Below are 23,563 nucleotides of genomic sequence, written 5' to 3'. Positions count from 1 at the left end.
AGGGGCAACGGAGCCCGGGAAGCACCGCGGGGGTGTCCGGCGGGGGGGGGGGCCTTCTTCGGGACACAGAAGCGATCTGGCGACAGGTAACTCGCCAGAATCGCTTCTGTTGTAAAGCAGACAGTCAACTCTACAAGTTTAAACAGAGTCCCGGCGACTTCTGTTTAAACAGCCCCGATGCTGACGACGTACACCGTACGTCGTCAGTCACGAAGGGGTTAATATATTAATATTTTAATATTTACAGCCCCTGCTGCCCCACCACTCTACAGTATTGAAAAGAAACCAGCAGGTGATGATTCTGCAGAACCTGACACTTTCAGGGATGTTTGTTACAATTACATTCTCAACTACACCCAGTACAGAGATTTTTTCGTTCACAGGACAACAATCTTCACATCAGCAGACTGAGAGGGATCATCACTGAGGCAGGTTAATCAAGCAGTTAACCTGTAACAAACACAGTGTGTTTTAAACATCACATGTTTAACTTCTGACCTTTTAATTGTTTCTGTATCACATACTGCCATGTCCAGACAGGAATGTAACAGAGTTTACACTACCGTAGCATCTTCAAAGAGGCAAGGGCCAACATTTCTAGTTAAAGCATTTCAGAAATTCAGCTTAACAATTTTAAAAAATAACTTTAATGAAAAGAAGAATGGTGCAAAAAATAATTATGTAACAGATATTGCAAAACTGATCTAAGCAACAGTAGAAGGGCTTTGAACGTGAAATATACATAAGTGAAGTTCTCCTGGTTCAGTGCATAGTTCAGATCACTTACAGAGTAGGTCTAATTTAATAAGCAGTCACTGGTCCTAATAAATTACTTCCGTATTTACTTAATAAGGATTCCTTAGTAGTTGTGATGGTGAGATGAGAGCTTGCTGCTGTTAGGGCAACATCTTTTTTTATCACGATAGACAGTGTCCCAGAGCTAACTCCATCCAATCAAAGGAAGGATATTCAGTCATGCAATGCTGTACTGAAATTAATTTTATACCATTTTTTGGGGACACATGGAGCTTTCTTATGGTGATATTTATTCACCACTGGGGTTTTTCTTTGTTTACTATATTAAGGAAAAATTACCAAACATTTTGGAAAAAAAACTGTTTCCCCAAAATAAATTAGGAAACATTTTTTATTACCCAATTTTTGGTAAAATATAAAAGACTGGGTCATGCCGAGTAAATAGACACCAAACATGTGAAGCCTTAACATTGCGCACGCCTGCAAAACCTCAAAAAAATACAATACCCCAAATTGGCCATAGGTGAGGCTTTAAAAGCTTTTACCTCATCAGTTTAGTGTTATCAGTGATTGATGGCCCTAAAAGTATTGCTCTTACTCCGATGTTCGCGGCAATATGTAACCTGTGTACTGCAATTTTCATTTTCACGCATTGGTGCATCTGACACGTATTTACGTTTATTTATGTGTATACGTGGAAGTGGTAGACTTTAAAGTTTTAAAAAAAATGTATGACTTTTTTTTTTTACACTTAATGTTATTGAATCACATAGGGGGATAGTAAGCCCCCTATGTGATAGCACAGGCACACTGAGAGGACCTCTTTATGGAGACATTAGGGGTCTGTAAGACCCCTAATGTCACCTGGGGACCCCCAAAGATGCTGATGAAGCAGAGATCTGCTTCACCAGCTTCTTCTTTTGGCTATAGCAGCCAGAAAAATGACAGCTGAATGTGGAAGTGATGTAATACTATCTGATCTCCCTCTCATCTTCCTCCTGACACCTGCCCGAGCCGTTCCCGGGCCGCAGAGGGGACAGCAGAGCACTGTGGGGGGGGGGGGTACGCAGGGCAGCACGTACAAGCGATTGGATGGCTATAGAGCTATAGGACTGATAGGTCAAATAAGTATACTCTTTTCCTTAGTCTTCTTAGTTTGTCAAACTCTTTCTTTCTCTGTCTCTCTCAATTTGTTTCTGATTCTCTAGATCTTTTTCTGCCTTTCTCTTTAGAGAAATATATTACAATATAATTAGAAAACTTGAAAAATACATACTACAATTGTTAACAAGCCAGCCTCCACAAATAACCTACTATACTGGACTAGTTACCACCCGAAGTCCCCAAAAAGGGGAATACCAATGGGATTTTACACTAGTGTGACATTTAATACAGATAAAACTCTAAAGGTTTTTATAGTTCATAGCCACTTAAAAAACAGAGAGAGAGAGAGAGACAGAGTAATAGAACAAAGATCATGGTTGCCCCAATGATCAATAAGAACATTCCAATGTGGCAATTGTAAAAAAAATTTATATAGTCAACCACAAAGAAATTGTTTAATTATTGCAACAAATGTGGACATTATTCAAATTAGATAATTTTCCTTATGCAGCCCCAACGATTCATGTATCAAGCTGTGCCTGCCCCCCACTATATATAGGAAAAACAATCGAACCATAAAGGAGGTGGATCCTAGAACACGTTGATAATGTCCTACTGAAGAGGGAAAAACTAGCTTGATGCATGTGGGCCAGACATAAAAGGGGAACACAAATGTTTAAACCTCTGGATGATACAACAGAAAGGTTTGAGTTTGGGCCCATGAAAAGCTGATTTGAAAAAAATCTTAATCCAAGACAAAATACCCGTATAGCTTATATGAAGAGTTCATGTATTTAACATTTGTACACAAAATAATTACTATGAGAATTTTGTATTTTGAGCAGAAATGTGTTACATTTTCAATATTTCAAAAATTATTGTAATTTTTACAGTGAAAAATGTATCCATATTGGAGATATGATGAACAATATGAGCCTCAAGTCACATAGATGTTTGCAATAGACATAGCCCAGTCCCAGGTTTAAATCGCCAGAGCTGCATAATAAGTATACATTTATTAAATGTGCACTAACATTAAAATATACCCTTATGTTTTCCCCTCAAGTAAAATGGCAGAATAGATCAATGTCAGGAGAACTGATAGTTCTAGGAACTGTGGGCCTGGAAGCAGAGATTTGACATAAGGAGCATATTCGTTTATTTATAGCAAAAGCCTTTTGCACTCCTATCAACATATAAACATACTGTACAAGTGCCTAAGCAGCCAGCACCTTAAAAGATTATCTGTGTGATAATCTGTGATCCTAAAAAAAAAAAAAAATACAAAAAAAAATACAAAAAAAAGAAAAGATTATCTCCTCTAGAAAAATCTAAAAACAGCTATATATAAGTGCATATAAGTGCAGCATAAAAACAATTGATAACAAACGCACAGTGCAAAAACGTTACAGAATAATTAAAATGCACAGTACTACTGAAGAAGCCCAAGGAGATGTAACATGTAGAATGGAGCTTGATGATGCCCACCGTGGAGTTGTCATACAAGCTGGTGCCCAGAGGGTTTGAGTCCATAACAGGGAGAGGGGGGATTGCCTTTTATGATTACATGCACTTTATCTGTGTGCATGCCCTTTGTGCACCAGCAATGTATGTTTTTACTCTTTTTGCTGTATGCCACCCTATGTTCTTTATTCTGAGCTACACTGGAAGATCCTGAGGAAATATCACAATGTGATCTTGGAAGATTATTAAACCCTGAAGGTCTACAACATTTTTGACCAGGCTAATGTACTTTGGTTGTAGTCTATGCAAAGAGGTAAATTCCAGTCCTCTGGAATGGGGAATGACACCTGAGGTACTGACACCATTATGAGACTACCCTGGATGTGAATTGCTTTGGAAGTGTTTACGCTCAAAAGTGGAACAACACTTGTGGATTCACTTGCACTTTGAAGATTATCATTTTCTGCAAATTATTTGGACACTGATTTTTTTACTTTATGTTGTGTTTGTTTACTATTGTATTTTCACAATTGCAATAAGTCACACAAGAGATGAATGGTCTTTCAACTTCATTCATTTTGATATTGGTTGTTGGATGGTTTTGACTTACAGAATTCTATAAATGTTATAATTTTCTTAGTGTGTGTTTATGTTAATACTTGATAGGGAGAACATGTAAGTGATGTATGTGTGCTGTGCATACACACGCCAACATAGTGACAATGTCACGCTGATCTCTGTAAGGCTATAAATATAACATGAATAATGGTGCATTGCCCATTTTGTTATTATTTGTTGTACACAATGTACGGATCACTGGCACAATTTGCACATCCCCTGATGAAGACATTATTTGTGTAGAAATATGTTGGGAATAGTTTTGTTTTGTGGGCACTGATATCATTTGTTAGTCGCCAGCAACAGATATCTAGAGAAAGGAGATCTCTAATTATTATTACTAATACATTTCTCTAAAGGGAAAGGTGGAAAGAAATATAGCAAAGATAAAGTCTGTGCAGAGGCAAAGTAAAATGACCAGAGAGATAGAAAAAGAAAGCTTGCAAGATCTTGAGAGGCAGAAAGAATCAAGAGAGACAGAGATAAGAGGCTGAAGAACTAAAGAGACTGAGGAAATGAGTATATTTATTTTAGATAAAGCAGTATTATTATCAATGTACAAAGAGAAAGGAAGATGGATACTTCAAGCATAAGAAAGAAGAAAGAGAGATAGAAGTAAGAGAGAAAGAAGAATATAAAGACAGTAGGGGAAAGATTGTGAGATAAAGAGAACTGAAACAGAGAACTAGAAAGATCCAAGGTCCACTGCTCCAAGCTCCTTCCCGCGATGGACTCCAATCTCAATACAAATTAGTAAACTAAACATGATATTCTAGTTTACGAGAGTGAGCTTGGAGTGGTGGCTACTTTACAACACACATGGAACATGGGGAACTAAAGTAGCCACCCTCCAGAAGGAAGGACAGTGTCAGCACAAATTCAGAGATGATTTGAGGATCTACAGCTGAGTGATACACAAATAAGGTACATTTTTGTTAATACCGGTAGTTAGGGTACTTGAATGGAGTTTAGTATCACTTTAAAGGGAACCTGTTCTCTACACGAATTTGCTAAATTAAAGTTGGCCATCCATATTTACAGTTTATAGCCTGAAAACTGCTTAATTCCTCCATGAACACTAAATAGCGTAGATGGAGGAATCTCCTGCTGCCGCCTATTGCATCCAAACAGCCAAGGGAACATAGCTGCATGGTAACTCGTATGGTGACTGCAGCTGTTTGGCTACTGTCACTGGATGGCAATTTTCCACCTAGTTCCTTCGATTCTTCAATTGAAGATTGTCGAGCTGGGCGGGGCTGACATTGCCACCCATGATTAAAATGCGGCCAATTCACAGAAATCTTTCAAAATTGGAGCCATACATGGTCAGCTTAGGCCCCCCTGGATACTATGCACCATAAGTTACCAGACTTTTCTCTTTTAGGTAAATTGTTACCCTCTGCAGAGTGACCAGTGACCACAATGGAAGTTCCCAAACACATGCTTGGGCTTCTTTATAAGTTACTCTAAGTACTAAGTATTGTAACTTTGGAAAAGGGGACAGGGGAAATACATATCTGCTAACCTCATTCCCTGAAAGTCTGCAAAGGCAAACAAATTACCTCAGGTACTAATGGAGCAATAATGGGAGATTTCCAAAGTGCAGGCACACTGTTTTCTTGCACAAACAGAGACCACTGTAAACTTTGTACATTACTTTTACAGCTGAAGGATCCTTATCGGTAAAACAACATGCCTTAAAATGTATCTAAACCCCGAATAGCCTCTGTTTGCACCATTTGTTTTGTTAAATATACTAGTAAAAGTGTATTGGTACATATGTTTGATAATTCAAACCATACTTGTTGATCCTGCCAGAAATCCAGTGAGCTTGAAAGTTCCTGCGCAAATTTCAAGCACTATTATCGCACTGCGCAGTTCACCTCTGTGGATGACAGAACACCTTCCTCCTATCACATGAAGATGATGAGAGGGGGATTGTGTTCCATTTACAGTCCGAACCAGGAGCAAACAGCCCAGGCTGCCAATGCAGCTCCTCATAAATAAAATAAAGTGAACAAATGTTGTCACCATGGGGCAGGAAATGTGTTGCTGGCAGGATCACCAGGTGAAATAAAAAAGAAGAAAAGTATTTATGCTTCTATACATTACACTGGTCTACAAGAAGAAAGCCTCTGAAATGAAAGTAGCTAAATTTTACCATAATTGGGTCACTAATAAAGGAAACTTAAGTCCTGAGTAATAATTGGCTCCAGTTTCCAAGATACAGCTTCAGGTCAAAATTGCTTGAAATTATTCAAAATTACGAGGGGGATTTGTGATTTATGCTCCAAAAACTTTTATGCAAAATGTGATATAGCAATGAGAATGGTGCCACGCCAATCATTATAAAATCATCTTTTTATGGATACCAATAACATAACTTTCCATTCATTTATTGTTTTTTCATGTAACATTATCATGCTTTTGCATGAAAAACTGACAAGCTCTAACATCAGATTAAACGACATGGTTCCATCTTTATTCGGTATCTAAACTGCGCTTTTTGGCTTTTCTCTTGGGAACTTTTGGGTCCGCTGACATCGATGGCCCCAGATCAGCTGCATCCTGCTCATCTTTATCATCATCTGAGTTTAGAGAGTAGGATCTGGAATAGGCAAGTCCTCACCATGAGGTACAGGACCCAGTGTGGATGGAATGTTTGGATTTTCCTCGGTCCACTTCTTCTTTCTTGAGGTCCGTTTTGCAATTGGGGGAACTATGTAAATAATCAGTCACTACTATGATTGGTGGGTTCCCTCCACACCATTGGGACTGCGAAAGGCATGGACTTTTTCTTCTTGTTTAGCCAATGATGTAGATAAGTTGGACATGTAATGCAACAATAATGAGGGGCCCAACTCTTGTCCTGATCCCCCTATTTTGCATCCAAATATAGGTGGTATGCCTTTTTTTTACCACTGCCGTCATACTACACTTTTGAGTTGCAAGTGTAACCTTGCCACAAATGTAGCAGCAGTTATTTGCGTTGTTTACACAGTTTGGAGGCATCTTGGCTTCTGAGGGAAAATATCATGCAACTGTTCCTTGCAAATGTTAGTCAATGACACTTTCACAAGCCACCAGATGTAACTGTATGATGTGTCGATCTGACAAGACAAATGTACCTTGCAATAAAAGAACAATAAATTACAGTTAGGTAATGATCTTTAGTCTCAACGTGAAGATAAATGTATACACTTCCATGTGGTACCATTTTCATTGTTCTACCGTACTTTGTCGAGAAGGTACAAGGCATCATGATCATCAGACACCTCCCTTCCTTGTAGGCAAATATTCTCACCTGTGTATAAATCGTTATTATGAAATATCTTGAAAACTTTAGCCAACTAGCACCTTTATCACCTGTTTTCTTATTCACCTAATCAAACTATGTAAGAATTAACATATTTTATCTCGGAGGTCGATAATTTCCCAAAATTTGTAGAACAGTGTTATCAAAGTTATAATGCCCATAATATTGCCTGTTCAATTAACTCTACAAGCAGTATGGCACTGGCTAGAATTTATTTAGATTAACTGACCTGAACTCACCTCAATCAAAAAAAATAGCAAAGGCAGAGTCTCTCTATGGCCTGAGCTCTTTCTTTTAAAAATTGTTTCATACATTGTGTCTATATCTCAGGAAGACTTGCAGCTCACTTGTACATATTATATCGATCCATCTGTAATTTTCCATCTTCCATTCATGTAATCTTCCAGTACAGTGGCTGTGTAAGATGTGTGTGACTGGGAATATGGTTCATTACTAAGTTCAGTTGCAGTTCTAACTCAGTCTTAATAGCCCCAGGTGTTCAATAAATACTTGTGAGCAAAAAGTAGATTTGAAATGAAGAAATGCATACCATCTGATGCTTTCATGAATGCCATTGTGTAAAAAAATCCTACTGGGGACAGTAGTCACCTGCCGGCATACAACGTTGAAGCCAGTGTTTAAAGATTATTATGGCACTTGTTTTAGACAGCACATTCACCCAAAAATATTAGTTTCCATGGTCACCTTGTGAATATTTTGGCAACATACAGTATGCTACTACAGGTGAAACTCGAATAATTAGAATATAGTGCAAAGTTCATTTATTTCACTAATGCAACTTAAAAGGTGAAACTAATATATGAGATAGACTCATTACATGCAAAGCAAGATAATTCAAGCCGGGATTTGTCATAATTGTGATGATTATGGCTTACAGCTCATGAAAACCCCAAGAACCCCAAATCCACAACCTCAAAAAAGTAGATTATTACATGCAATCAATAAAACAAGGATTGTACATAGAACAATATCGGACCTCTGAAAAGTACAAGCATGCATATGTACTCAGTACTTGGTTTGGGCCCCTTTTGCAGCACTTACTGCAATTACTTTTGCACGATATTCTAATTATTCAAGTTTCACCTGTATATGCAGAGCAGCTTTATACAGATAAATGCAACTTTCTGAACAATGCATCAAAGAAGAAACCTGCAGTAACTCAACAGCATATTACAGAATAATTTTCAGCTTGGAACTGTTGAAATCATTGAATATATTAATACAACACATTTACCTCATATTTAATTAATGAGAACAAATGAAAACACACAGCAATTCCACAGCTTTCTTTGTGTCCACCACCTCCAGTACATCATGATGACCAACATCAATATGTTTGTAAAGGACAAAAAGCTGACTTGACAAACAGTTGCTACAGACACTCAGACAAATCTCAGACCTTGCCAAAGTCTTTTAAGTGGCAGCTCTTCAGTGCCTTCACATGTGTCATCTCTCTCTAGTTCTATCTGGAGGTGAAAGGAGAGGCACTGATAATAGCATGCTGGTGCAAAAAATAAAAAAATAAAGTGTATGTAAAGCCAAACCTTTTTTTCATTTCTCTGGGACAGAAAGTGAATGTAAATCTGCCCAAAAGAACACTGCTGGGTGCTTAAAAGATAACTAAAGCCAAACTTTTTATTGTCACGATCCACCCGGCTGCCTGATTGACAGCTAGCACTTCCTCTCTAAACCCAGAGCCAGCTGTGCCCACCCCTCCCCTGTCTGTCCATCCAATGAGTGCTGGAGTAAAAGAGAGGGGAGGGGAGAATCCCTGTGGGGAGTGGTGACTTACAATCATGATCATGATCAGTTCATGATCGCTCAGCTCTCGATCTATAGAGCTGGCACGTGACACCTGCAGTACATTTTACTCTCCCAATACGTCTCCTTTAACCATTCCCTACTATATCCAAAACTATTTAAAAAATTGTTTCACATACACCTTAGTGTAGACATATGGCCTGCTATTAAAAATATATGCTGCTGCATTTAATTATAAGTCCACCTGAACTTACAGTTTTCTCTTAATCCCTTCCCAAACTCACCTGATACAGAGTGTCAGCCAAACTGGATAAAAAACATTTATGTTCTCTGTTACTATAGTAGAATCGGACAAGAAAATCTACGAATGAAGCAAATTACCCAGAACTGCTCAGAGCACTTACATTGTCAGGATTTGCCAACACACCATTCAGATACAGGATTTTACCAGAAATGTTCTAGCAGATGCTGAAAAAAACCCTGCTCATACAAATAACATTAAGAATAAAACATATTACCCAAAGGGTTACATTAAAACTTTGTGAATAAAAGTCTTTACTAAAAAACTGTGAGAGAAATTAAAAATTACTAGCAGCTGTATAAATATTGCAAGTGCTAATGCATATATTATCTGCCAAATATCAGTGCGCAGTATATGCAAATATATATTATGTGCATATCCAATCCTTATATGGTGCGACTGGTGCCAAAAAATCCTTCCAAAGTACAGTTCAATCTCCACAATATTCACTCTCATCAACAATAAAGGTAAGTGCTCAAATGCAGATCTGTGTGCGAATAAAGTTGGCCATACACTTTACAACCATCACACGACTTTCGTTGTGCGATGGTTGTAAGGTAATTAAACGCTCGTACGATCTGCCCATCTTGGACAGGCAGATTGTACTTGCGATCATTGCAAGCCCGCCCCGATGAGGGGAGGACTTCCGAGCGAGCGAGCATTGTGCGCTTGCGCACACCGGCCCGTTCGGCATTTGTCTTCCGAGCATGCCACTAACCCGCCAAAAATCTTATGATTTTCGGCAGGTTTTCCAGCGTGCTCAGAAGACAAAAGACGTGCGACCGTACAGTAGAAATGGTTGCACGCCTTCCATACACCTGCCGATTATCGTACGATCATGGGATTGTGACGACATGGTGATGAGTTTATAAGATAAATGTGTATTGGTGTTGGGTTATGTTTGAGTGCGTTATGCTGTGTGACCTGGTTATGGAAAGACTATCAGCACCCCTCCCCCTCCCCCCTCGTTATCTCCCATTGTTCTTTGAGGGAGCTCAGAACAATGACATTCTGGCCAGGCTCCTGCTATGGCTGTCTGGAGCTCGTTAGCAGGTGGACACCTGTGGTGTTGAGCAGACCGATGGTCTGGGAGGGGGAGGGGGGATGTGATGGGATTATATTCTGACTTCATCACTGGCTGTATAAAAGTTTGTGCAGTTGCTCAATAAAGCAGAGTTTGTTTACCCTAACCTCCAGCCTTGGCTAGGGACTGGGGAAACTGGGAGCTAAGGATCTTCAGGTTCCGATATCTCCTGAGCAAGGAAGAAGACAGCGGCGGACATACTCATCCTGAGTACGGGGGTCCGTCACAGGGATCACCCGCGATCATCGTGCGATAATCGGCAGTTGTATGGGCACCTTAAGTGTGCAGCATAATCAATCTCAGCAGGTGTTCCTTTTCTTTAAACAGACAAATATCTGTTCCACCACCACACATATAGCCCCCAATAACAGCAGACCTGCACGATGGAAATAACCAATTAACTGAATAAGCTGTTCCTAAACCCAGCATTGATCCCACTCCTTCACAAGCTTTGGTATACAATATGTTTTAAGTGCAGTGCTTCGCCCAGCACTAAGTATAAGTCACCTTAATAGTATACAGGAGGAGCATTAGTTGGAACCTCCTTGTGATTGCCAAACCTCACCTGATCTGAAGTTTCAGACAAACTGGATAAAAAACCTTTACATTCTTTGTTATTACAGTAGATTTGGACTTGAATAGGAAAATCTAACACTGAAACAAATTGTCCAGATCTGCCCAGATTGCTTACATTGTAAGGATTTGGAAATTAATAGTTCCACCACCACAGATGGAAATGACCAGTTAAATTAATAAGCTGGTCTTAAAACCATTGTTTTAAACCCAGGTCTGGTCTCCCTCCTCTACAGACTTTGGTATATGTTCCCTCAATAAATCTATGATGAAGAGGTGGGATCATAGTGTAACACTGTTAATTGTAGATAAATAAAAGCATAAAGACACTAACAAGTGCAGTGATTTGCCCAGCACTAAGGATAAATTGCCTAACAGTATATGTTAGTAGAGTACCACTTGATCCAGTATCCAGCAGAATGAGTGCACCCACCCCCTCTGTGTGTGATGACGACACCATTAGTTGAATCCACCAAAAACCTCTCGTCCCAATGACTTTATCAAGAGGTTGGGGGCAAATAGTACGCTCCTCCTTTATACTATTAGGTAGTTTATGCAAAGATTAAAACAAGACAGCTCCTTCTCCTTGTGTGATAACATTTATTGGAATTCAGGCCTTAAAAGGTGATCAAACTCCTCACATGTACACAGTAGAAAAGAGCGATGTAAATGGACAGCTCTGTCCTTGGTGTGTGTTCATTTACATTGCTGTTTTCTACTGTGTACATTTGAGTAGTTTGATCGCCTTTTAAGGTCTGAATTTTAATAAACGTTATCACACGAGGAGAAGGCTGTGTCTTCTGTTTTTATCTTTGCATGTTCTATGCGGAATTTCCCAATAGCCTTGTGGATGGCAGCCTCTCCTGAAGTGTCCTGCTTTGAAGATTGCTGATGCCCTGGCTAGCTGAGCGCTGAGAGTGTGGCTTTTTTCCGGATATTAGCACATTTATCCTTAGTGCTGGGAGAAGCACTGTACTTGGAACATATACCAGAACCTTTGGAGGATGGAGACCAGGGCTGGGTTTAATAACAACGCTTTTAAGACTAGCCTATACAGTTCCATCTGGTGAGCCTGTTTCCTATGGGGCTATATATGTGGCAGTGGAACAGATATTTGTCTGTTTAAATAAAGGAAACACCTGTTGAGATTGCACACTGATTCACACTGTTAAACATCTGTGTTTGGACTCTTTCTCCTTTATTACTCTACCCCTGGGAGTGAATATTGTTGAGATTAAAGTGCACTTTAGAAGGATTTTTTGGCACCAGTTGCACAATATAAGGATTGAATTTGCACATGAAACACGTTTGCAGATACTGCACATTGTGATATTTCACACATAATATATTATGCACGACTTTTGTGTTTTTATTTATTTATTGCAGTAGGCGCTGTTTTATATTGGTTTACATTCTTTATTGTACATTATTAAATCATGAGAGCTAACCTTTTCCCTAATATAACTCACCTGCTTTAACAGATAAAGATGCAGTTTTTCTAATCTAGCTTAGCCTCTAGTTATAACCTTTTGGGTTATGTGTTTTAATATTACAGTTCTTAGTATGAGCAGGGGTTTTCCAGCATCTTTTAGAAATCTTCTTGTAAAATCCTGTTTCTGAGTGGTGTGTGGGGAAATCATGTAAGCATTCTGGGCAATTCTGGGTAGTTTGCTTCATTGTTAGATTAAATAGTCGGATTCTTATGTAAGAACAGAGAATATAAAAGTTATTTTTTTTCAGTTTGGCGCACACCCTGGATCAGGTGAGGTTTGTGGCATTCCAAGGAGGTTCCTACTAGTGTTCCTAGGGCAAGAATTTGGTTGTTGCCACTGAAAAGAAGGTAAAATAAAGATCACTTGTGCTAGACATCAAGATTTGAGCCGTTCTTTAATCCCTCCTAACAAATACAAAATATTAAAGTACAATTAAAGGCTCTTGTATGACAGTCTAAACATGTACTAAATCCAGTTACCAGGTGATGCACAAGACTCATAAGTCTTTCACTGGTGGAGCCATTTTTGCATTTTTTGAACACATGATTACTTAAACCCCTCTAAAATAGGGGTATAATAAAATAATGACAGACGCAATGTTTTATGTCACGCAATATTAGTGTAACAGTTTATCGAAGTAAAATTTTCAGTATAAAACGCATTGAAATTCATTTTAGTGCACACAAATATAAAACCCTATTTTTGGTCAGGTATAAAAGATGAGGTTTCGTTGAGTGAATACATACTAAGCATGTTAAACCTCCAAACTCTGTGTGCACGTGAAAAAAACTTCAGTACCCAAATTTGTCCATAGGCAAAGCTTTAAAGGCCTTTACAGGTCATTAATGCAGAGTTGTATAAGCAACTGTTGTATAAGCAAGAATAAGCAACTGTTGTTCTCATACATAGGCACACATGATGCATGTGTTTACGTTTGTATGTGCATGTACACGGGGGTAGGGGGCTTTGACATTTTATTTTAACTTTGCAAAATAGAATTTGATGGTTTATCTTCACTTTTATATATCCATCAACATTGTCAGAGTCGAAATGTACATAGTTAAAGTAGCTAGTAGTAACCACGGCCGAGTTTCTTTTCTTTTAGTTTTTGTAAAGGGTGGAGAAAGGTCAGATCCTCTCTCAGGATTTTACTGCTTCCAATATTCCCACTGGGGAGATCCTCTCACTAACTATACTAATAACTATCCTGATAATATTTGTCATTGCATACTAAATAAGGAGAAGTCTTGCTGCTGACAGTTTTAATTAGAACAGAAAGGTAGGGAAATATTTTACCAGGAAAACAGACAACATAAAAAAGCTATTCTACTATAGCACTAACCTATTCTTTTTTTAATAAATTCTTTATTTATAGGTTTGTTTTTTGTTTTTTCTCTAATACAGTAGAAAAATAACAGTCGTACATAGTGTACAAGAAAGCAGGTCAAGGAAATCCACTATAGCAGTAAAGTATCATAGGATAAACATTGTAAAGGTCAATCACATTCCAGCTCAACATTAGTCGGTATAAGCCTTCCTCACTAGACCATGTATGATCAGTTAGCGTTAAACATATAGCATATCCATATTAATGAGCGAGTAATATGGAAGGAGGTCGAGAGATAGGAAAAGGTGGCAGGAGAAGAGAGAGGAAAAAAAGACGAAAAGGTAGTAGGGAGGGGGCATACAGACGGTTCTCCACGAATCTCCAGTGGGTCGTTTCACTCCACCTTGTGTTTCTGCCACATACCTTGTTAGCTCCTATCTATAGGCTTACATTAAATGGATGAGGTCCCATATCTCCACCCCAGATAGGTCAGTTGTCTCCTTGGGTTACCCATGTGTCGGTCTTCACACGTCCCCTAGTAGGGCAGTAACACTAACCTATTCTAACAAAAAAAAGAAATAGACTGAATATCTCTTTTAATAAAGTTCTAAAAACATTGATGCCATCAAGTTTAACATTTATCAACTTTCAGTTTTTGTCAAGAGGCGGGCAAACAAAGGTCCTGGGCATGTGTGCCTTTTAGTGGAAAAATGGTCTTCCTCAACCCACAAGGGGCGTCAGATCAGTTTTCGGAAACAAAATATTCCCATATTAGCATTTAATATTAATTGCATTATTTATATAATACCACATTTATCTCATGTGGTGGGGCATTCCGTAATGTATTAACTCCTTTGCAAACCTTTTCCAACTGGTGTCTTCTTGCCCTTTGTACAGTACTTGGGGAACAAAGTTTATTAAACATGCATATAGTGACATTGGAGTTATTAAATTACTTGCATCTAAGATTTCTAATTTCCAAAGTAAACTTTCCTAATTTTCCTACTTTCCCATTTTCTTTTATTAAGTGACCAACCTCTCTTAAACATCTATATCCATCTTACAATATGGTTCCCAAAACCCCATATTCAGGAGTTGGCCTTAGAAGTGGCTTATAAAGGAGCTGTGCTATACTAACACGTGTTCTTATTTCCTTTTTTTTTCATACATCTCGTTTTCATACCATTTAGCCTCTGTTTGGCATTGAGGGTTAATATTTAGACTTCTGTAAACCATTACCCCAAGTCCTACTCCAAGTCTCTTTCCCCCAATGTATAGGAAAGAATGAGCCTAAATAATCCTTAGCACTAATCACAACACATCTATGACAGTCCGATTTATTTCATTTTTTTGAGACTGTGACTGCCAAAACAAAATGTGAATATTAAATGTATCAGTAAAAACCAGTACAGTGTTACACTACTTAAAAACTGCCTTTAGTGCAAAAAAAGTACATGAGCTTCTTTTTAGGCAGAATCAAGCATTTTGGTCTTATAGACTTTAATGGGAGTGCCTGAAAAATGCTTGAAAAAACATGTTTACACATGTTTTTCATATGCTCTCATCTGAAACTCTATGGCCAATAACACACAACTCTGTTCCTATAGTGCATGAAAACACAAACATGCAAAAATGCCTCTAAATCACTTGGCTATGCTTACATTGAATGCAGCCATAAAGCAAGCTAATGCTCTGCCCATTCAGGGTTCACCTAACAACTGACAGCTATAAAATTTATCTAAATGAATCTAAAGCAGGACAGCCAGGTGGACTCACTGTCAACCTGCCATTAAAGAATCCAGGAGATGTCGCTGCTGAGCTCCTTCTGAAAATGCTTGTTGCCTGATCATATCTGGGTTCTATACCTTCTAAATCATAAACTTGGAACACATATACAGAAACTGAAATCAGAACAAAAATAAAAACAATAAAAACCAGAGGTTCAGCATGCCAGGTAATTTTCAGAGGTAGATCACCAGTGGTAACCACTACATTTTATATACCTTGAAGTGCAAAAATAAATTGAATAAAGTATCAAAACAAAAGAAAGTATTGGGAAGTATTGGAAAATCCTATTGTGCATGCAGCCTACAAGATATCTGTTATTTAAAAACAAATCTGTGAACACTTAGGGATATATTTTTAAAAAATGTGAATCTGACATTTGTCAAACATTCACCTGCAGGTAAATCTTCCTAGTGCATGTGTTTTAAATGACAGTAATTGATTCACAACCAGTGAATGTTTTGTGAAAGTCGCATTCACTGTTTTATAAATATGCCTTAGATTAATGGTGTCATATAATAATATGCCTTTAGCATTTGCAAAACGAAATAGTTCCCGTTCTTTAGGCAGAAAGGGACTTAGCAGTAAAATGTTTATTGCCTTCAAATTTACTTTCAAACATATATAAAGTCAGCAGCACTAGCAAGTTGCTCTGTTGGCATTTCATTCTAATTAGCAGATTCACACGGTGAAGATTTGTGCCAAATGTAATGTTTCATTCTGAAAAGTGCAGAGAATGTGGAAGTGAGGGCTTTGAGTGACAGGCGTCCAAACTAAGTGACAGCTTTGACTTCAAGCAAATGGAAGAGGATATTTTTCCCAAGCTGGAGGCTCTTTGGTTCCCAGAACTGTAACGCAGGCAGAGATGATAAGATAGTATACTTATTATTGCACACCAGGCTTATTGAGAAAGCTATGGATTTAATAGCTTTAATCTTTGAACTAATTGGAGTTTGTGAAGATCTGGACTTGTCTTCAGATGTATTAAAGCTGAACTTGGCCTCCATAATTGAAAGAACCGAAATCCATTGAATGAAATGGGCTGACCAAGGACAGACAGGCTGGGGACGCAATGGCAAAATAATTTTTTTCTTCTTGTTCCCTGTGTGTGTTGTAAAGTAGCCACCGTTGCAAACTCGCTCCTCTGATAGAGTACAAGATCACATTTACTTTACTAACTTGTATTGAAATTATAGTCCATCACGTGAGTGAGCTTGGAGCGGTGGCCACTTTACAACACACACAGGGACCATATGGAACAGAAGTAGCCACCCTCCAGAAGGAAGGACAGTGTCAGCACTAATGCAGAGACGATTTGAGGATCTGCAGCCAAGTGATACACAAAAAAGATACATTTTTGTTAATAGTTAAAGGAGAACTATGAGGTGAGTGATTTTCACTCATCCTCATAGTTTAGCCGACGTGTGACAATTAAACTGTCACATGTCGGCTCAATAGATCGGGAAGTGAGCGAACACATACCGTCGCTCGCTCACTTCTCGATCATCTCCCTGCAGAGAGCCGTGACTATCAGTCACGGCTCCCAGCAGGGATTCCCCCCTCCCCGCTCCTATCCTCCAGCACTGGCTGGTGGAACGGACGGGGGAGGGGGCGGGGTACAGCTGGCTCTGCCTCTAGATGGGTAGAGCCAGCTGTCATTCACGCAGCTGGGTGGATCTCGACAGTAATGTCGGGATCCGTCCCGGCTGCGGCAGTCTCAGTATTTTTATTAAAATAGTTAATAATAGTTAATAATATTAATAGTTATTAATAGTTAAGGTACTAGAATGCATTTTTAATATTTAACTGAGTTTAGAGTCACTTTAAGAAGTCTCTACTACAATAGCAAAGGTCAATCACATAAGCTGAATTGCACTCCTATTTGCATGCAAGGTGTTGCTGGTCCAGAATTTGTATTGCCATATATACCTTCTTATTGCATAAACAGGACTATACAGCTTGGCTATCTCATTATTTTTTTTATCCATCTTATTATGGTACTATTGTCTACAACAAAATGCTTTTCATTGGGAACTGATACTCTATAATTGAGCATAGAAAAAAATAAACCTTGTGTACTGCAGATGAATTCAGCTTGACTGTTTAAGATGTGCTGACTACAACTGTTCAAGTTTTTCTCCCTTGAAAGATTATTTTGGCAGTCAAACATGGAGACATTTAAGTAAATTAATTGAGCATTCTTTTAAAACTGTCTTGTGAGATAAGCAGAATTCCCATTCAATAAAGGAACGTAAGAAAACATGAACACTAAATACATAATAAAAGACATATAGAAATGCTGTATAGCTACAGAGGTAGGAGCATCATTTTCTGCAGTGGCTAAGCATATACTTAGAAATCCGATTTATAACTTGAGGTAATTTATGATTCCAATTCCTGCCATTTTGTTTTATATAATTATGCAATCAGCTTGCAGTGAAATTGTTAATCATGACCTCAGTATTTGGACTGCCTGCAGTTGACTAGAACTTGTTTTACCAATGAAGAGGGGATTAGGCCTGGTGGAGGGTTACATAGTTACATACAAAAGTTACAAAAGAAAAGGATTAACTCGTTAAAAGATAACGGGTTAGTAGTGGTCAATTTAAGGATCCGGACAAGCCAGTTGATTGTATGAAAGATAATTTTATTGAAAAAGACATATAAGACAGCACATTTAACTTGCTTGCTACCATTAAAACTTTGTAAAATACAGACAATCATAAATTGTATGTGGATCGATCCTCATTTGCACTTGGCACTTGACATTGATTTCACCGTGGGGGGTAATGACCGATGTGAGTGTTATATCGGTCTTTATCCCTTCGTGAGGTGCCCCATCCGTGTACCAACTTGCATAAGCTGCATGAACTGGGGGGGTATCCCAGGGATAGGGAAATCAGGGACAATTTTGCCTATGATTTCAGTGTGTGAGTAGAAGGGAGGGATCTGAACAGATCAGTAATGGTAACCCTGTTATCCTCCGCTTGTTATGGAATTATATCATATGATCAGATAATAATACTTGTTGGTTAGGTAATTCCTGTATAACGATCTTCTTAATTTGGAGCGATATGTTTTCACTTTCCTTTCAATTTATTTCCCTTCTGTCATTTATTTTTCATTAGAGTCCGCCTAGAGTGATATTCAGACAGTGCCCTTAACGGACATAAATATGAAATTTTTAGTCACTCACGTTACTGAAGTTTTTCTTATAGTCCGGGCGGTTTGAGGATTTTTTCCTGTGTAGTCCAGTAGTCCATTTAGATGTGTGTGCGTCTTGTTATTTTCTCCAGGACATGATTGTTGCAATCTGATCCCCAATAGTGGATTCCAGGGGTATTCCCACTTGATGGATCTTTAGACAGTTTCCTGGATCTTCTAGGTGTAGTCTGTCCGTCGCTGGAATCCCAAGCCCCAATTGAAAGTTTGGCAGTGTTCCTTGGCATCAGGATCGTATATCCACTTGTAGCGTGATGATTATGCGTCTGATCTCTGTCTGTTTGTCGACGCGTTTCGCCCCTCCTACTATACGGGGCTTCGTCAGGACATACTCTGAAGTCAGGAGAACTGTTTCTTAAATAGTTGGATCACGCCTCTCTCTTCCTTTTCGTTCATTGGTTTAGATTTTAAAGGATAGTTCCCCTTCCTTCAGGTAAAACCATTTTATATACCTTGAAGTGCAAAAATAAATTGGAAGGGGAACTATCCTTTAAAATCTAAACCAATGAACGAAAAAGCCCCAATCAGATCAAAATGGGGACCTTTAATTTTCTGAGTTCTACCCCCATAGACTTGCATTGAGTTCTAAGTTCGAGTTAGAACTTTTTCCATGTTCGAAAGTTCGAGTTAGAACCGAACACGGGGGTGTTCGGCTCATCACTAATCACAATTAGTCGGATCTCCAGGTAGGAACACAAACCCTTTTCTTACATACAGAAGTTAGTCAGTTTGAAAAAAGCCACATGTCCATCGAATTCAACCTATAGAGATTTGAAGAAAAAAAAAGAAGAAAAGTCTAAACAGAATGCTATGCCCACTGTTACCCCCTGTTGATCCAGAGGAAGGAAATTTGCTCCAACAGGGGAAAAAAAATTCCTTCCTGATCCCATAAGGCAATCGGATATTCCCTGGATCAACAATCTCTGATGCTTAATATACCTATAAGAACTCAATATCCAGTGATATTCTGTGTATTTAAGAATACATCCACATTTTTTTTTTTAAACAATTATCTGAGCTAGCTAGAACTAGCTGCTGGGGGAGTCTATACAACATTTTCACAGCTCTAACTGTGAAGAATCCTTTCCGTATGCAAAGGTTAGACCTCTTTTCCTCCAGACGCAAAGAGTGCCCCCTTGTCCTTCGCAGTGACCATGATCATGTCACTCCTTAATCGCCTCTTCTCCAGAGAGAACAAATTCAGGTCAGTTAATCTCTCCTCATAGCTGAGCTACTCCATGCCTCTTATGAGTTTAGTCGCCCTTCGCTGCACTTTCTCCAGTTCCACAACATCCTTTTTGTGAACTGGTGCCCAAAGCTGAACTGCATATTCCAGATGAGGTCTTACTAATGTTTTGTACAGGGGCAGGATGATGTCTCTCTCTCTGGAGCCTAGACCCCTTTTAATACAGGAAGGTTTGGATATAAAACAAACACATGCGCTGTATTGTTTAAGAGAATTTAACAGAGGTAGTTAAAGTAAACTTGTGTCCAGGCTATGCACACTAATGCATTGCTTTTGCACTACAAATCCCAAAGACCAGCCCCATATACACCCCCATATGTAAAATTCTCTCAAGAATGAGCCCAGATCAGTGATGTTGCAGTGGAGTCCATTCTAGGTTAGAACCAGATTTTAGAGTCTTTGGTGTGATCTTTAAGAATGTATTATGTCTCAGTATATTTATTATCGATGGTCCTCAGCTCCATCTAGTGGCCACAATGCAGTATTACATTACATTGGACCTGAAAAGAAGATTGTAACATTTTTGCCTCTATCTGCACTAAAAAAAACAGTCACAGAGATTCGCAGGGTAAATGACTCTGCAAATTGTCCATAAATAGACACCAAAGTGTGTTTCTGAAAAAATATATAATATCACTATACTTATATATTTGCAATATGTCTGTTTTCTTTGGTTCCTTTGGTTACCACCAAAGTCACGTTTATTTTAAATTCACTATTGAAGTGTTTGCATAATTCATTTGTTAACATTTTCAGGATTTTATGTCAAATGTTCTAAAATGACACCCTGTTGTGAAAAGAATGTGTTCAGGTGTTACGTGAAATGTTATTTTTACATTTATAAATGCGGCTTTTACAAGCCACTGATTTTAGGTTATAAAAGCAGAGTGGTAGAGAAAATGCAGTGTTTTCCATATTGTTTTGAAGTGGCGATTCTTCTTTTGTTTTTTACAAGTGTTTCCCTTGTGCCTTCCTATTTCTATTGTATTATTTTAGTTTTTGCTCTGAAACATTGTAAAAAGATGTATACACTCAGTTTGGTACTGGCAATTGGGAAAACCCCATTGCTACAAAGGTACTTTGCTTAGCACTGTTGGCTGGTTTTGAGGCCCATACATCTAGGTAAGAGACTGTTGCTGAGAAAAGGAAACATTTTAGGGGGGCCATTAAAAGAAATCTAAGGTGATAGAAATATAGAGGCTACCACTGCTGACTTCAACCACAGCTGGAACTAAAATGACTGGTGTTGGTGACCCGGAATGATGCTGGTAATGGGTCAAAATTAACCGAGGAGGAAAAAGAAAGAAGAAAAAGAAATGGCTACTACACGCCCTTGGGAAGGAGGAGGAAACGGTGCATTAGCAGGCCTTAAACAAATGGATGCTATGCTTTCTTGAGAAGGAAGAGGAAAAGGAGGAAAAGGGTATATTAGCAGTTCTCAATATAAAATCACTGCTATGACCCCTTGAGGATGAGGGGGGAGAAAAAGGTGCATTAGCAGCTGTCAAAAAGAAAGTGGGTGCTATGTGCCCTTCAGGAGGATAAAGAAAGCAGTGCATTAGCATCACTCTAAAAGAAAGTGGCTGCTATGCACTGTTCAGGAATGAGGAGATATGCCTTTTGCTGCAGACTTGTCTCATTGAGTTGCTGCTCCCCCCGAACTCTGTGGTGCAGATCTAGGTGTTTTCTGGTGCATTTGATACCTAAATGGCTGTTAGTTTTACCATGGCTGATAGGTAGTAGTCAGAGGCTGCAAACCACAGTAGTTCTGTCAGCAGCAGATAAAGTGAAAAAAAAGCCCCCCAACATTGCATATTCAGGTGGTTGTGTACTGTATTTACGCTAGTCAATTTCAGTCTATATTTTGGGAATAATTGGATAAGTGTGGGATAAGGAGATGGGACGCGATCAGGGAATGGGGTTTTCGGTTTTGAAGTGTTTCTGTGCACTCTGTTTTGACATATTATTAAAATTTTAAATCAATGCAGTGTGGCTAAAAGGAAAAAAGAAACTCTCAAACGGTTATGCCACTGGCCAATTTGTACAAAGTAGAGGGCTTAAGCTTTATTTTTAAAAGTAAAATTTCCTATAGCTTTTAGATCTGTTGTGGCTGCTACTCCTACCGGTCAATTCATGCCTGTTACCACTGATTAAAAAAAATTCAGTGTCAGGTCAATCAACAACTGAAATGTTGTTTTTTTTTTCTAGCTATAATGAATCAGATTGGGGTGCTGCTGTTGCTGTATTTAAGCCTGGCAATAATGTAAAATTAATTTTTTTTATTAAACTAGCAAAATGCTCAATGACAGAATATGTTGCATACATACATCATGTAATTGAAAGGATTGGTGTTTTTCCCATGTCACCATAGAAGTCATATGGTACATGTCTCTCATGACAGTGCTTAGCTCCCCATGCCCTCTGTTTGTCAATCCCTTGGCTATTAGTCTTTAAAATGGGCAAAACGGACTTTCAAGATTTGCCCCTAATTTACTTTAATGGGGTTCAGAATAAGGTTTGCAATATTTCAATTTTACAATGAGTTTGATCAACACCCTGCAAATCAAACCCAGGCCGTTCCACTCATCCCTGATAACATTATTCTACAACTCCAGTGTACACGTTTTTATTGGATCCAGATGCATGTGTTAAAAACTAGAGCACACACATGTTTTTTGTTAATAATAGTCAACATTTTTAATGTAATTATAAAAATTAGGCATTCTACACATGGCAACGTGCTGTGCCTCACCACCTCCATTGAGCATCACCTGCTGAGTGCTTGTCTCAGAAATCATCTAATAATTAGATGCTGAGAACCGCCCATGGTTCACAACAAGCCACTTGTTGGGACAACTGACTTATAATAAGCTTGAGTGCAGTGCCCTCACTCTAAAAACGGTATGGCGAAACACTTTGAAGGGCCATGCCTTTTAATCCATTTGAAACATTTATTTCCACTAAAGTGTATGAAAAATATGTCACAGCTGCAATTTGTCACAGAAATTGTCACAATGCTTGATGCCAGATGGGTCACTGAATTCATCTGCATCTGTAAAATGTTTATAAGCAGGATAAAAATGGAAAAAAAGATTCCATAAATAATTTGAGAGAGAAGACAGAAAGTCAAAACTATCTGTGCAAATGTACTCTGACATCTATAGAGTTGTGGAAAAAAATAAACCATTGTTTAAGAATTCATTAAAAGTTATAGGTTTATGAAGTGGTAATTACTGTAAAAGTGTGCTAGACATCATCGTAAAAACTGTAACATCCTTGCTTCATTATAATGAGGTCTGCATGGAAAATTACCCACTGAATAGAGCTGTCTCTTTCTCTATTGCATTAGATTTAAGAAACAGCTTGATGACTATTCTTGAAGAAAGTGTATGATAAAAATATTGTTTCGCAAGTTATAAAGTATAAAATGTTTGAAACATTTATAAACCTAGGTGCTTAGGGATGTCGTTTGAACTATTTTGAGCTTGGAAT

At 38.5% G+C, this 23,563-nt stretch overlaps 1 protein-coding gene across 1 annotated transcript in view; it reads left to right on the top strand.

Annotated features, from left to right (window-relative positions):
• PLPPR5 (phospholipid phosphatase related 5) overlaps positions 1-23,563 on the top strand; it is a gene marked incomplete at its 3' end in the record, with an annotated part of 61,163 nt that overhangs the window by 11,657 nt on the left and 25,943 nt on the right. The gene's annotated exons all lie outside the window — the stretch shown is intronic.

This window comes from Nanorana parkeri, unplaced genomic scaffold (genome assembly GCF_000935625.1).
Source record: "Nanorana parkeri isolate BGI_ZX_2015 unplaced genomic scaffold, ASM93562v1 scaffold2990, whole genome shotgun sequence".
NCBI lineage: Eukaryota > Metazoa > Chordata > Amphibia > Anura > Dicroglossidae > Nanorana > Nanorana parkeri.
This window is presented reverse-complemented; position numbering and strand designations above follow the sequence as displayed.